General features: G+C 41.9%; 2 long non-coding RNA genes across 3 annotated transcripts in view; both read left to right on the top strand.

Moving 5' to 3' along the window:
- Positions 1-1,497: 1,497 nt before the first annotated feature.
- The window catches only part of LOC114061335, a 19,960-nt gene continuing 6,097 nt past the window's right edge, over positions 1,498-15,360 (top strand). The window contains exons 1-2 of the long non-coding RNA XR_003572094.1: positions 1,498-1,743; positions 2,985-3,077. This is a non-coding gene — a long non-coding RNA (uncharacterized LOC114061335). The remainder of the gene's footprint in view (positions 1,744-2,984; positions 3,078-15,360) is intronic.
- On the top strand, positions 4,167-7,789 carry LOC114061334. Of its 2 annotated transcripts, none has more exons than XR_003572092.1 (3): positions 4,167-4,200; positions 6,390-6,452; positions 7,716-7,789. It is a non-coding gene; the product is annotated as an uncharacterized LOC114061334 (long non-coding RNA). The 2 variants fall into 2 exon arrangements; XR_003572093.1 differs by lacking the exon at positions 7,716-7,789 and adding an exon at positions 7,265-7,308.

Raw genomic sequence — 15,360 nt, 5'->3', positions numbered from 1 at the left:
GTAAGGTATTAAAGAACAAGTAAGCCAAATCAGCATTTCAAGACTCTCATATGGCTTTCATATAGCTGGGCAGAGTGTGTCTTTTCACAGTTGCAAACCTTTCTTCAACTTGGATGTTGACACTTTCAGAGTAACTTTTAATGCCAGAACGATGTCCTTCCCTTTCAGTTCAAAGAAAACGGAGCATCTGTCATAATGTGAAATGTAGATTTAATGCAAGTGTCAAGTCAGGCACTTGGTAATGAGGTAAAAACCTTTGAGATTTTAAATCTTCCACGCTATCCTATTACAGGGAGGGGAAGGGAAAGAACTGTTTCTCTGGCACTTAGCAGTTTTTCCGTGTCCCTTATCTATCCTTCCCGGACACCTTCTATAAATTAGTGGATTTTTCCTGGCAGTGACCCTGAAAGAAAGAGTAAGGTGTGATAATGTTTGCTTTGGGGCGGAGGGAAACTGAGGTAGAGATTAGGCGCAGCTCAGACCTGCCGCGGCACTGCCCGGAGCCCCCAGCCCGGACTGGGGCCGTGACGGGTCCCCAGGAGAAGGGCGGCGATCCCGAAACCGCGGCTGCATCCCGCAAGACGGCCCGAGGCGGCGCGAAGGTGGCGGAAGCGGGTGGGGAACGCGGGAAGCAACAGGCTGGTGGCAGCGCTTCCCGCGGCAGAGGGGCGGGAGGGAGGGGCGCGGGGACCCGGCGGGGGCCGGAGCTGTCAGAGCAGCGCGGCGGGCGCGGAGCGGCTGATGCAGCAGCCCCGGGGCGGGCGAGCAGCGAGTGGCGCTGGGCGAGCGAGCCGCTGGGCACGCCGGGCAGCCGAGGCGCTTAACCCGCGTCCCGGGAAGCGCGGGCTCGGGGGGGGGGGGGGGGGGGGGGGGGGGGGGGGGGGGGGGGGGGGGGGGGGGGGGGGGGGGGGGGGAAGTACTCGCAGATGTCAGTGTGCAGGAGCAGAAATATCTGCCCTTTGGATTTCCCGTTTTCTCCCCGCCTCGCCCCTCGGTTTTCCTCCAGCCTCTCTCCGCCGTTCCCCCAGGAAGGCTGGAGGCAGCCAAGGGGTAACCGCGGCACGGTAAGGAGTTGGGATTTCGGGATGCAAATGTCACATTGCTGTGCAAACGACTCCCGCAGTAGCACTTTATCAGGATTTCAAGCTGCATCTTTTATCTCTTTTAGAAAAGCGTCTCTCGGAGGAGATTGCCCTCAATAGACGCGCCATAAAAACATTTTAGTGTTGCTCTTGTGCTGGTGTGCATCCCACTGCGAGGGGGTCCCAGTGGTCCTTTGGGAATACAAGGAGTTGTAAGAAGTTACACAACAGGCCACCAGACTAATCCACTCCCTCTACCTTCCCGCGAGTACCTCCCCCTTCTGCTCTTTTTTTCCATAGCAGCCCTTTTTCAAAATCTCAGGTTACTTTGCTAAAGAGTTCTCAGCCCTATAGTTTCTGCCCTTGTCTCTGCCTCCAGCTCCTTAAGAGCCACCCAACCCCAGCGATTGGATTGGGCAGCCCGTCTTGACACACCACTGTGCTGAGTGCTTGAGGACGTGTTTCAACAGATGGTTGGGGTTAGTGTGTGTCATCACACTCGAGTGGGGATTAGGGGAGAGAGGCAGCCTTGCTGGAGCTGTGTGGTCTTCCCCAAGTGTGAGCTGGAAGCAAAAGAAGAAACACCTAGCTTTGGGGGAGAAGAGGGAGCAGTCGTTTCCAGCAGCTCAAAGGAAAAAGTAAAACCCCATACTTCGTTCAGGTAAAGTAAAAGGCACCTCATGCCTCCTTCTCTTTTTTCTTTTCTTTTTTTTTTTTTTCTTTTCTTTCCTTTTTTCTTCACGGTTTTCAGAGGAATGCTAGCACAGCACACTTGTCAAAGCCAGTTGCTGCTGCCTTATCAATGCTGCTATTGTACGGCTGACAGATAACAGCGAGCACAGCCTGACGCTTGGCTGTCTTCATAGAGCTAACACTCTCAGCGCCGCTAAGGTCACGCTTTCGGAGGTGTAGATTGGAAAATCTCCCCGGGAGCGGCGTGTCCCAGCCCTGCGGGTGCCTCCTCTACCCGCCCCCCCGCGCCCCGCAGGCAGCGCTCCGCGCACACGTGTGTGCCCGCGGCGGCGCGGGCGAGGCGGCAGCCGGGCACGGGTGGGTGCCGGGGCTGCGGGTACAAACGCCTCCACGTTCCCACAGATCCGCGGTCGGGCGGGAGAAGGAACTGCGGCAGAGTATTTCCTAGGCTTTGAGGAGGATGCTTCAGTAGTGTGCAGCCTGTCTGGGGCTCAGCTGTGAGGCAAACCAGACTGTTTTGGAAAGTGCGTTTGAGATGTCTGTAAAGTTTGAAGGCTCACTTGTAGAGACCTGGCTGGGCTTCTGATGATCGGCATCGAGATGGTTTGGTTTACACATGGGCTTAAAGTTAAGAGAAAATCAGGAAAGTAGGGAAAGGCAGGGTGCAATGTAATGCTGCTCTTGCAGCTGCAGCAGAGCAGATGGATGTAATTCATTTGCAGATCTGTTTGGGAAAGTTTTACAAGTCATTGAAAACTAAGTAGCATCACTATAATGGATCATTAAAGTCTCGCTATATTTATAGATTCTAAACTAGTGATCTGAAGTGTTAATTAAAAGTAAGCAAAAATTTATGCCTAGGAAGGAAGAGGGGCAGAAATGTAATTAGAAATTAGTTATGGAAGTACTCTGCTATCATTTTCATTTAATTCCGCTATTAAGTTCATTGATGTCTAGAGCATGGGAAGCCCAGCAAATTAACTAAGAAGTCAGAAATGTTATCACTAATTACAGTATGTTAGCTTATCAGAGAAGATGTTCTCATTGTTTTACTCTAAATTATCTAGATGGAGAAGTTAGAGGATGGGTTATTTTCCTTTTATTTGCCTTTTTTATTTTTTTTTTTTTAGTAAAAGATTTGCTGCATATATATATGCTATCTTCCTGTGCTGAGTAATGAAATTATTTGTTTCTTTTGCACTATAACAGATCTTCACACTAACTCTCACATACCTGTGGTGCTTATGAATTATTGGCCTCCTACTCGTGAAAGAAATCTAACACTGTCCTCACCACTTACAGGTGAGATATTCTATAAATAATACTGTATATAATGTGTTCTGAAATAAGATCTGTTTAGTAGGCTGAGCAAGGGGATTTATAGCTGGTGCTTTGTGATTTTGGCATTCAACTGTGTAACAATGCCCAAAAACCCATGTTTTGGGTTGCACATATATTTTTGCCTCAAACCCACTTTTTTGTAGATTTTTTTTTTTGAGAGACTATTTGGCCCCTTTACAGGTTGTTCTCAGCTTGCTTTTCCAAACACATTCTTTAGTATGAATGTATCCTCAGAAGTCATCCACAGCAATTTGAAACAGAGAATTAGCTAAATCCCTAAAATGACTGCACAACCAGACCATTTTCTGTGAATAAATCTGACTGTTTTGATTTTTCTCTCACTCCACACTTTCTCATTGTAAAAAGTGATGGAAACTTTTACAAGCTTAAAATGAAAAACAAAACCAAAGGAAAACCTTGTTATGACTCTATGTTAAAGTCTTGTATATTGGATTTCTCCTCTTTCTCCCAGTGTGTCCTGTGAGAAGTCCAACACGCCAGCTTCAGCACAGAGAGGTTTAGTCTTCCAAAGCTAAGGTGCAGCACTGTGAGCTGCACAGACTGCTGCTGTCACTACCTAGCTGAAATGCATCCCTCTTTGTGGGTCAGATGATCTATAACAAACCATAGTTTTTCAGGAAAGTGCATAACTAACTACGCTTGGCCAGCTTGTTATTGTTTTACTAGAAAGAAAAAGAAAAAAACAAAACAACTAGTTTCTCTAGCACTGCCAGAAAATCTTGCTGAGAAACTAGGAACAGCAAATCATGTTTTTCCTTCCTTTATAATGATGGGGCTGTTTAAAAGACAATGCCCACGGGGCAGTCCAGCTTCTTGTCAAAATGTAATCTACTGTTCCAGATGGTAAACATTCAAAGACATATTTATGGTGACTTCTGCATACCTTCCTTTGACATTGGCTTTTTTTTCCCTGAGAGCACTTGTGCTGGGTACACACATGAAGTTCCCATTAGCATCCTAGCAGCTGTAAAATTGTTCAGAACTCGCAGAGATGTTCCTCACCGTGAGATAAAAATAATCTGAGGAAAAGATCTGAAACAGTACAAGTTCCACGATGCTCAAGGTAAAAAATTCCAGAGGTACAAAAAGATCCATAAACTGCTGCATAAAAGCTGTAACACATTTTTGTTGCGGCTAATTCATTTTTGCTTGATATGGAATGCTGAACATACCAGGCATGTCTGTACTATCAACTTGTTTGTGATGTGAGGGAACCTGCACTGCACAAAAGCTGGTGTGTTTCTTTTTCCCCCGGCTAGTGAAGAGTAAGTGGGATACTTATTGTCTTCATAGTGTCACCCTTTTTTTTTTTTTTTGTCTCACTGCTCTGAGCAGTGAGGTAGAGCGCAAGAAAATGTTTTCCAGCCAGAATGTGTTCTGCCCTGAATTGTCTTTAATTATGTGTCAGTTTATTGCTTGTCAGAGGCTTCCTCTTTTTAGCACTTTATAATCGAGGTGGGTGAGCTCGTTCCATAACAATATGCAACTTCAATTTCTACTTCTTGGCATGTCTTCTTGGCCTTTCATTGATTTTTGTCTCTGTTTCAGAGGAAAAAAATTAATTATGATTGGTGTAATTTCACATCGGAAAAAACCTCCCTTGGTGAAGTTCCAAAGGGCATGTAAATACACCTTCAAAAAGTAGGCTAAATGAGAGTTAGTTAGGAAAAAAATTGCAGGTAGAAATCTAGAAGTATCTTAGAGATAGCAAGTAACAGTGTGAAAATTATTGTAACAGCTCTCATTTCAATCAGGAACTGATAAAAACGGTTTGTTTAAAATGTTGTGATGCTGGGGATGGTGTTCCTAAATATGGAAGCCATTATAAAACACACACTTCAGTGGATGTTAGACAGCTACGGAAAAAATATTTTGAAAGATTTGCGAATTCTTTTCTGGCTAGAATACTTCATTGCAGACTATTTTGACTGTTTGGAGGGGTTTTCTATCTAGCTTTGTTTAACTTACATCCTGCACTTGATGTTATATATTTATGACCAAACATTCATGCAGGACCAGGAGTTTGAGCATTGTGTTATGTCAGGGCCCATTCTTACCCAGGCAAGGCTGGCACTTGTCGCAGATGTCATGGGAGTCATGGGTTCCATGATTTCCTTAGCTTTAGAAAGAGCTTTGGGGGATTTGTGTTTGAGTGAGAAGGCAGACTGATGCGATAACAATTGAGAAAGCTCCTTTCTGAGCGCCTTGAGAGCTGCAGTGTTCAACAGAGAACGAGGGTCCCGTGACAACTCTGCGGTGACACAGAAAGAATCCAATTAGTGGCCACTCCTGCTGTTGATACTAGATCTCTCCTAAAACATTTCCACCATTACCACCCTCATTGTAATCCCATCCATGGCACTGATAATGGGATCAAGAGTGTCTTTTCAGAATGCCTGTTTAAATTTTAACTGCTGTCTTTGGAGATTTTGAGGATATTAAATTAGAAGGCACTGAATAGCCCAGTTCCGAGAGAGCTACGTGACACACGTGTCACCCAGTAGTTGTCTTTCTCATACCAGGATTTCCTAACACCTCGATCACAGGTAGAGCTGCTGTAAGTGGGCTGCAGATGAAGTAGGGGGGCATAATGAATAATCCATTGAGTTGTGGCTGTCCCTGCACTGCAGTTACTTGTAGACCTTGTCCCTGGGCAATTGCCTGTGTGGAAAGCAGCAGGAGAAGGGAGTTGGAGGTGATGCAGTCCCCTTTGCTGTGCCCTAGTAGTGACAGCTAGTCAGCCTGCTTCTCCCTTTAACAAGTCTTAAATCACCACTCTGCCTTCCCAGCTGGATCAGCAATGTAATATTCCCTCCCGCTCCCCTCAGGTTTTTTTTGTCTTTCACTATTCTTGCTCCAACACTAATTCAGCATTTCCATATGATCAGAGTGCTGTAACTCTACTGTTGTTCTTACCAAATAGGGCAAGTTCAATGCTGTCATGTGCTTGAAGAGAATGCTGTTAAGTGGAAAGACTCAAGGCTCTAAACAATGTCACCTCAAAATGCAGCACAGTGATTTATGAATTGCCAAACCAGACACTTTTTAGCTGAATTATTTTAGCATTTCTGTTATGTCACTAGACTTCTTTTAAGAGCCTCTGCAAGATCTTAGTTTAGCATTGCTTGTTCATGCTCAGAAGTTACTGTTAACTGGTGAGGGTAACTCCTTTTTAAATTTTTGGTGTCTTAAGACTTTTATTTTCTGAAGAAACTAATGCTTATTTCTTCTTATGGTTTATGCACACAACAGCTTTAGTTTCAGTGATCTTCCCAGAACTTTAGTTGCCACTTTTAGAATCTGCTTAAAAGTTTGGTAAGCCTTTGTAATTGTGTGTGCTCTATTAATCCTGTAGCTCTGAGCCTTCCCAGGCTTAACTATCACTGGTGATTTGGTTACAGTGAAACATTTTTTGTAATAGTTGACCTTTACACCCAAGATTTTATCGTGATTTTCTTCTTTTTTTTTTTTAATTTCTTTTATAGCAAAAATTAACTTACAATTAAATATAATCCTACGTCGTAAGATTTATGGTTCCCTGCCAAGTTGATAATATTGCTGGAACTCCAAAGAAAATACTCCTTTTCACCAATTCATTACATGCTAGTGTGACGATACTACCATTATATACTGGAAGATTTCTAGATATGATACTGTGCTGTGGAAATCCAGACTGTTTGTAGATCAATGCCTATCATCCATAGAATACTTCATGGAGTTTCTAAATGGAAGCAAAAGACTAGAGAGTCAGTGATGTTATATTCAAAAAAAACCCCCTCTCCTGGTGCTGTCTGAATGTAATTATGGCACTGCATGTTGCCATTTCTCTGTGATGTGACTCTAACCCATCTTAGCAAGGAGAGTTGCTGCTCGACAGCAGCTGTATTTTTGTGGTGCTTCGCAGGAGGTGAACTCTGTTTGGAAAGCCTACAGAGAAGATGGGGAAGCTTTTGGCACTGGAGCTCTGGAGAATAAATGTAACAGGGAGCTGAACATAGGGGATTGTTTTTCTCAAAAGTATCCATTAAAACAGAATAGTGGTCTGTTCCAGTATTGTAATTGCAATGTGCCAAGATGCTCGTTATTTTAGCATGTGCACTGTTTTGTCTGTTTTCACTTAAAACCAGAAAAATGTGTTGTCAAGCCCATAAATGTCTGCAAAACTGCCAACTCTCCTGACTTTTATCAGTAGTCTCAAGATATTTAGCCTCTTTTGTAAAGTTTGAAGTGTTAGAGTCAAGATATAACGTGAGAAGTTCAGATCTCTACTTTCTGTTTTTTTAAACCTAATCCTCCTGGTTGCTGAGGCAGCTGGCTTGCATGCAGCTCCAGAAACAGGAAGGAAACTAGCAGAAATCCCAAATCTCCCTATGTAAATGCATGCAGGCTGTGTGAGCATGGTGGGTTTGTGCATGTCATGCCTGGCAATTAAAAATTAAAAAAAAACCACTTTTTTTTTTTTCCTGAGGTTTACCATAATCAGTTCCCCCTGAAATTTCTGATCGGTTGTCTGATAACTCCCATTTTGTTAAAGAGGTTTCATTGCAACAGAGGGTGAGGTTTCTTGACTCCTCTCAGACAGTGGAATAGCTTGCTGCCCTGGAGAAACCCATCCTTGATCCTCCCATCCTCTGCCTCCAGCAGTGTGTTCCCATCTCCTCCCTCATGCCAGGTTTGGCTCTTGGCTCACCTGCTGGCGTGATGAATGAGCTCGCCAGAGCAGCAGGAAGCTGTGTTGGCTGCCTGCCTAGTGAGCTGGTTCATCTCAGCAAGTGGACAGAGGGTCCACATGGTACAAGGAAAGCGTACCATGGTGGCTTGGGATGAGGGAGAGAAATATGGCCAACACTTTAGGGGAGTGTGAGCTATAAGATATTCAGCTACGTGGTAAACACCTCACCCTGCGAACTGGAGCACTGTGTGTCTCTACAAGAGAAGGCATGATGACTGTGCCAGTGTCACCAAGAGCAGAAGGCTACATGTGCACTTTTAACAAAAGCCTATCCATTTTCTTTTAGAGGATTGCTGCAGTGTCACTCAGAATATGGAAAGCCTTGCTTACTGTTTCTGACTTTCTAAGTCAACAAATAGGCTTTGGAGAGAAGCTAATAAGCAGTGTGGGGAGAAAAGAGGAAAGAAACAGAAATGCCTGCTGAGCTGCTGCTTTAAAAAGGTGAATAAGATTCTAAGAGTGGGATCCTGTTTGCACAGCCAAGACACTCGTGGTGCCCCTTGGATCTTAAATACTTCTACAGCAGCTACCTAAAGGCGTGTTTTCTCTCTGATTGATGAAGAGAGTTCCCCTGAAGACCTCCAGGCATTGCAGTTAGGCAAGTAGGATTTCCTCTTGGAAGTCTTCAAAAGCATCTACCTCTTTCCATAGGTAGGGATGGAGCTTACCTACTTGCTTTGCTAGGGTTGCTAAGGAGCTTAAGCTGCAAGAACTTGATATCATCTTGGGTTTCTTCATTGGCCCACAGATGAACACTACCATGGATAAACACTGTCTGTATTTGAACATCTGTGATGTAATTCCTACAGAGCTCTTTAAGGTGTATCCTATCCTTTCCACAGAAGAATGCATGAAGCAGGTCTTTCATTTGAACAGTGGGAGATATGATTCACCTGAAGAGACTAGGATGCCTGGATTAAGTGTAATGGTGGTGTTGACTGTATGAATGAAACACTGTACTCCTCCAAAGTCACACCCTTTTTACTGCTGGGTCAGGCTGGCACAAAAAAAACCAAACCAAAAACAACAACAACAACAACAACAAAAACCCCAAACAAAAAACCAAAACCCCAAACAATAACAACAAACCCAAAACCCAAACCAACAAACCAAACAAAAAAAACCCAACCAAACAAAAAACCCAAACAAAACCCAAAACACCAACTTAACCTTTTCTTTGTAAATTATGTCATTTACAGAGAAATGTTTTAGAAATCACCCAATGTTGTTACTTAAAGAGTGTCTCGAAGGTCTATCAGGCAGACAAAGCTTAGGGGGATCAGAGATGTTAGTGCCTGCAGGCAGTAAAGATGTAGTGAGGAATAATGGATGATCTTAGAGTAATACAGTGTTGGACAAAGAATGGAAGAAAGACAGAAATATAAAATATTCAGGACCCATGTTTCTGAATTTACCTGTGCTAAATCCAGAAATATGAAATATTCAGGACCCACGCTTCTGGATTTACCCATACTAAATCTTTTGAGCATTATCTCCCATTGACTTATCTGCCTAAGGGCATGCCAGTCACAAATTAGAGAACAGCAAAGCAATAATAAACTGAACATCCTGCAGATAATCAGCACGGGATACCTTTTAACTGTCACTTTTTTCCAAGGACTTCAAAAATACTAACAGTAATAGATCCTAGAACAATATTTGGGGTTTGGTAACTTCGTGACAATAAAGAAGTATACATTAAACCAACCTTTGTAACAACGTTTAGCAAAGTTGCTTGGTGTCATTCCCCAATATTTTATTTTAGCTATAATACTTGAATTGTTGAATGTGTCCTTAGTAAAGCACATGTGAATTTACCATGTTGTTACCTATTTTACAACTATAGCCAATTTATGAACTGAGACTATTACATTATCTGCTTGGCCACTAGGAGGTGGTAGGATTTAGGGAGACCATTATCATAGTTAGACCAGTAAAAATGTTCTGAAATTAACACAAGTTTATCTGTCAGGCATTTCAGTAGTTTCTTTTATCTCTGTATTGGTAGAGGGTTGGCATTTCTTATCTCACTGTAAACTTCAGTCCATTCGTGGTATATAGGCTCTGCCCTTCAAGTTTGAAGTGCAGAAGGACACTATGTTTGTTTTTTGGTTTCTTTCTTCTTGGTATGGAGAATTCCTCTAAAGCACAGATCCTCTGAAGTAAGGAAGGGTAAAATGAAGAGACTTTGAGGTATGCATGGTCAGGGATCACCAGACTCCTCAAAAAAATAGCAGTTCAACATAGGAAGGTGTGCAGCTATAGAGAAACACTGAAAAAGGTACTTAATTTTTTTGGATCTTTTCCATCCTAGGCAGCTTGCATCCAGTTTTCCCTTCCAGTAAATTTTTCTGCAAAAAAAAATTCTCCACAAATGTTGCCCTATTTTGCACCTTATCAATTTGTGAAGGGTTTGAGATGCAATATAACCATATCTCAAGAAATAGATCTGTGTTACAGCTACTTGTTTTGTTCTTGTGTACCATGGATACCTATAACGTAAAAACAATGTATGCCAAGTCTTCTGAATCCTTTAGGCTGGACAGTAGTTGCCAGCATGGTCTGCAAAAGCCAGGTAAAAGAAGGGCATGGCTAACCAGAACCTGTGTCTATGCTGTCTTGGACAAGGGACACTGTGCAGTTATATCTTGATATTGTCCGTTTTGAGGAACCCTGTCTACCCTGTATGTAAGCCTGGAGAATTCACTGCTCCTTCTGGTAGCTGTGCAGCATTTGTAGTGTGAGAATATCATGTGGACTTTGTGCATTCCTCCTTTTGTGTGCTGCGTAAGAATCCTTGGTCGTCGTTAGGAAACCCACGGGGTTATTGGAGAGAATCATGTGCTTAGGAGCTTGAACATATCCCTGTGCTGAGTGAGTTCTACAATCATACTCGTACACCTGTCACACTGCTTTTGGGTGCTGGTTCCACATACAGTGTACAGTTAAATGAGGTCATTGATATGGGCATCAGCAGCTTGACTTCAGAGAGTGATGCTTCCGCTGTGACCTGTCTGCTTGGCTGCTCTGCTGGAGATTACTCATGGAGTGCATGCACACACCTCAGGAGCTCCAGGGCAACACCCAGTGCAGAGCAAATTTTAATTTGCCACGAGAATATTTGCCCTTCAGTCAGACATAGTTCAGATAATGAGCAACAGTAATTCAGCCATTCTGCATTTGCCGCAGTAACACAGCCCCGTACTGAAGCCTGAACTGTGGCACTAATGCTACCATGACAGGGGAACACCCGTGTATTAAATCTGGTAGCTATTTGAACTATTCACTGGGGTTCTTTTTTTTGGTCTCCAACCACCAGTGGCTGCCAGAAATGCTCCATTTCCCTGCCTACAGTAGAAGAATATGATGGGCTTTTCAGTTCAGGATTGATCTCAGTAATGCATATATTTATGAGTCTTGGTGTTTTTGAAGTCATACTTTACTGTCAAACAGCTCATCTCTAAAAAAAGTTTGGATGAGAGCCTAACAGAGGGAGAGCTGGTCTCCAAGAATGTCTCACGCCTCTCTTCCAGACACCTTGCTGAGTCACATCTGGTATGAAATGAGGAGCCCATGTCTAAGTCCTAATCTTCAAAGCTCTTGTTGAAGAGCTCGTTGAAGAAGCTTAGAAGCTTTTTGCCTTGAGTCACCAACATATATACTTAATAGGAACAATGTAACTAAACAATGAAGGATGAAAATTGAGGTGGGCAAGAAAGTGCTGTGCTGACACTATAGGGAGAAGCATCACAAATGAGTCTGAGAGACTAGGCAACTTCTAAAATAGACAGAGTAGGAGTCTGGTTCATGGCTGACAGATATCCGGAAGTAACAGAGGCCAGATTTGGTAAGCAGAGCATGGAAAGAAAATACATTATTTTTTCTCTCTCAGTGGCATTTCAGTGTGCTTGTTGCTCACATCCATTGATCCGTTCACATATCAGTTTGCTGAAAGGTCTGTTTATCTGTTCTTGTAGGAGAAATCCTGAGTGTGGTGTTGCACCTTCAAACATTTCTAGGGCATTTACCATGTATTACCATTCTATTCTATAGGTCCAATACCTATAGTTGCTGTAAAGGAAATGAGGAGTTCATAGTGTTAAAGCAGAGCTAATCTGTTTTCTAAGCCATTTGGAAATTATATACCTGTAGATGTTAATCTCCATCTTACTTTTTTGTAGGGCTGGAGGAAAATTCTTTCTTCCTTAGAAGCCTCATATAAAACAAAAATTTTCCACTTTGGTAAAGCCACATACGCCCTGAGAACCGTTCAGCTTAGAGTACATGCACATGGAAGTACACAGGTTACATGATTACCTTGTGCACCACCAATTATATAGTCTGCAAAGACTAAAGCTTTTATTTCTCTTTTGCTGTTTCTTATGTGTCCTTCATATTTTCCCCCATTTTGTATACAGTACACAAACTGTTTTCCATTTACACTTTTATCTTTTGATAAAAAGATGCTTTTAGATCTTGTGTTCAATGCTGTCAGGAAACTGCTTTAAATGAAAGTATGGAGTGATGTGAAATAGTTTTAATGAAGGCTAGAAGGATGTGAACTTCATCTTTTACCATTGCTGGCTTTATACTGCAGGCCCCAAAATTGAGCACAGTACTGTAGGTGCCATCTAATGAGCTCTGAGCAAAGGGACTTAGCATCTGTTTTTGCTGAATTCCATTAGATTCCTGATGGCCCATTGCTCCAGCCCACCTAGGTCCTTTTGCCTAGCAGTTCCATCTTGAGGAGGTCCAGTGCTAACTCTGATTTGGTATGCCATTCTCAAACAATGACAGTTGCTTATCTTGCTTAAAACACTTGCCCTCAAATTGTTGTTTTCATTATTTTACTTTAAATTAAATTTTATTTTTCATTTTCATCCTGAGTTCTCAGTGTCTTAATTCCCCATTCCAGCTTGTAGTTTGTTCATGATGTATGCTGTTGTTCTTAACTCACCTTTAAATAGCTCTTCCAGTCACAGGGAGCTGCAGGTAAAATACATTTTCATGTGAAAGTCCTCTTCCTCTTTTGGCCAGCTCTGTCACATTGGACATCCTTAAGAAGATCTTTTTCAAACAGTGTCTTTCAAATTCAGTGATTTGCTGTGCAGTCCAACTAAACAGTGTTGAAGATACTATTTAAAACATATAAGCTAAAGCCATGCACAATTTTTTATTTTTATGTTTAGGCATTATTTTTAGTTACGGATTTTTATTGTGTTTTACAGAAGTTTGAGAGGACTTTAAATAAACGTTGTGAGTCCTGAAATAGATGAATTTCAAACAACTGCACCCAACAGTCTGGAGCCCTTATCGTCAGTGATATTAGTGATATTATTTCCTCTGAGAACCTTACTGTTCTTTAGCATCCTTTAGCAAGGTTGCCTTTTGGCATCATCATTTTACTTCTTCCCATAAATTGTTTATTATCAGTAGTGATAATGTCTCTGTAACTTCACAACTGATAATTATAACAACGTCATTTTAGTCCGACATGCATATTCTATTGATGCATGTATTGTCCTTATGAAGTTATTTTAAAATTCTGTTTGTTGCCAGATAAAGAGTTAAACAACAAAGCTGAAATTTATGAACTTAAACATGCAAAGTCCAAAGCCACCCTAGTTTAGAGAATATTTTGGGTAGTTTTAGCCTTCTGATTTCTACCTGAGTTTGCTCATATGGGCCCTCTTAAGAAGCTTCCTGCTGTCTGAGCGTATCTACTCTGTGAACAGCATTTGATATTCAATTCATTCAATGCCAGTCATTTGATTAGGAACACATAATTTCTACTAACATCTGGTAGTATTCTAGGAAACCTCATTTCAGTTTCTCCTGTCATAATTTTGAGGCAAAATATCTGAAACTTTTTTATTAAGAAGGTTGTTGGTTGTGTGAGAGAAGATCAACTGTTGACTTGTCCATTATGCAACTGATGGGACCATCTGCACCATTCATCCAACTCTTGAATATTTAGAGTGGAATATATGTTTCCTGAAGCTCAGTCTACATCTGAGCTGTCTTTATCGGTTTCACAGAATGAGGAAATTAAGAGAAAGAAACTTCCATGGGTTTTTTATAGGGTTACAGTAAAGGGGAATACTTCTTTCTGGTATTCGTTTATAAGGTTTAGCATTGAAAAGACTCAACCTAAACTTCAGTAACACTGCTTAAAACCTGGTTACTGCCCTGCTATTTTTGACCTTTTCACTGAATTGAATAGCTAGCAAGGATTATCTTTTAGCTAGGATTAGCTTTTATCTGCCCTTCTTCACTACCCACCATCTTGTAACTTGTCATAGGTAACCAATAAGTGGTAGCAGTCATCCCCACAAATCTGTATATCGCTCTGAAACTCACAGCTTGTCTACAGTGTCATTTATTGACTTTTTAAATCAGTGCAAACTTTTTTGTACAGATACATTGAAACTGGCTCAGCATTCCTCAAATAAATGTGACCCACATTGGACCCACACCAGCTTTGCAACTGTGTGATAAAGGTGCTCCTGTCGAAGAGATGTGTGACCACTCTCATTTGAAAGATGTTTCTAATTTCTTTAGCGGTGGTCTTTCCACCAGAAGAGCTTTGACCATACAGTGGCCGACAGTCTCCTATAACCTCCTGAAGAGAATGAGTCAATTCCTGATCAGGATAATTTAGACACTCAAACTCTGCCAAGGCAAAGGTTTCCTCCTCTACTCTTTGCTTAGCAAGACGATGGGTTTGAAACACAGTCTTAGACTCCTCCCTTGTTCTATTAATCTCCTGGAAATTAGAGGTCCCATTGCAAATAAAGATGGATGTGCTCCATGACATCTCCTCAGCTACTCTGTGTCTTGATGTACATTGGAATAGTCATTTTTAAATGCCAGTTTATATGCCAAGTTATGAACAAGAAGCACTGGCAAGCTCTCCCATCAGGACAGACGTCCTATTCTGCTCTGTTAGAGGGTTGGTAACCTTGTCCAGAGATAAGGATATATAAAATGGAAGAGCTGGAAGAACTTATTTATTAATATAATAGTGTATGCATTTTCAAAATCATACATCATATCCTTGAGTTTTACTGGTGAATTGATACTGTGCTATCCTTTATACCATGATATTGAGAGAAGAATGCTAATACCAATTTTCTGGCTTTAAACTTCAGGAAAAGTTAGCAATGTACAATAAAGAAGATGAATGAAAGAAAGAAGACTTCAGCCTTGAAGATCAAAAATAGCTTTTACAGCTAAGAGCTTTCACAGTTCTACTCTCTTCTTCATATTGCTGGAGAAACTCAAAAGATACGTAGATGTTAAAAAAGCCTCCTGCTTGGAAGAGAAGACTTAATGTTGCTGAAGCCTGAATCTAATCTAATTTAGATTTTGTGAGTAGGACATGGAAGAAAATGGTCCTAGTAATAACTAGTTCCACCATCATGTTTTAATAAGGGAAGTGAATGTTTTTTCTCTCTGTGCTTGTGGTGGGAGAAGGCACAACAACAGAAG

The sequence above is a fragment of the Empidonax traillii genome, unplaced genomic scaffold (assembly GCF_003031625.1).
Source record: "Empidonax traillii isolate 1590-97213 ecotype Southwest subspecies unplaced genomic scaffold, ASM303162v1 scaffold327:size604231, whole genome shotgun sequence".
Lineage (NCBI taxonomy): Eukaryota > Metazoa > Chordata > Aves > Passeriformes > Tyrannidae > Empidonax > Empidonax traillii.
The sequence above is the reverse complement of the archived record's forward strand: the minus strand, read 5'-3'. Positions and strand labels throughout refer to the sequence as shown.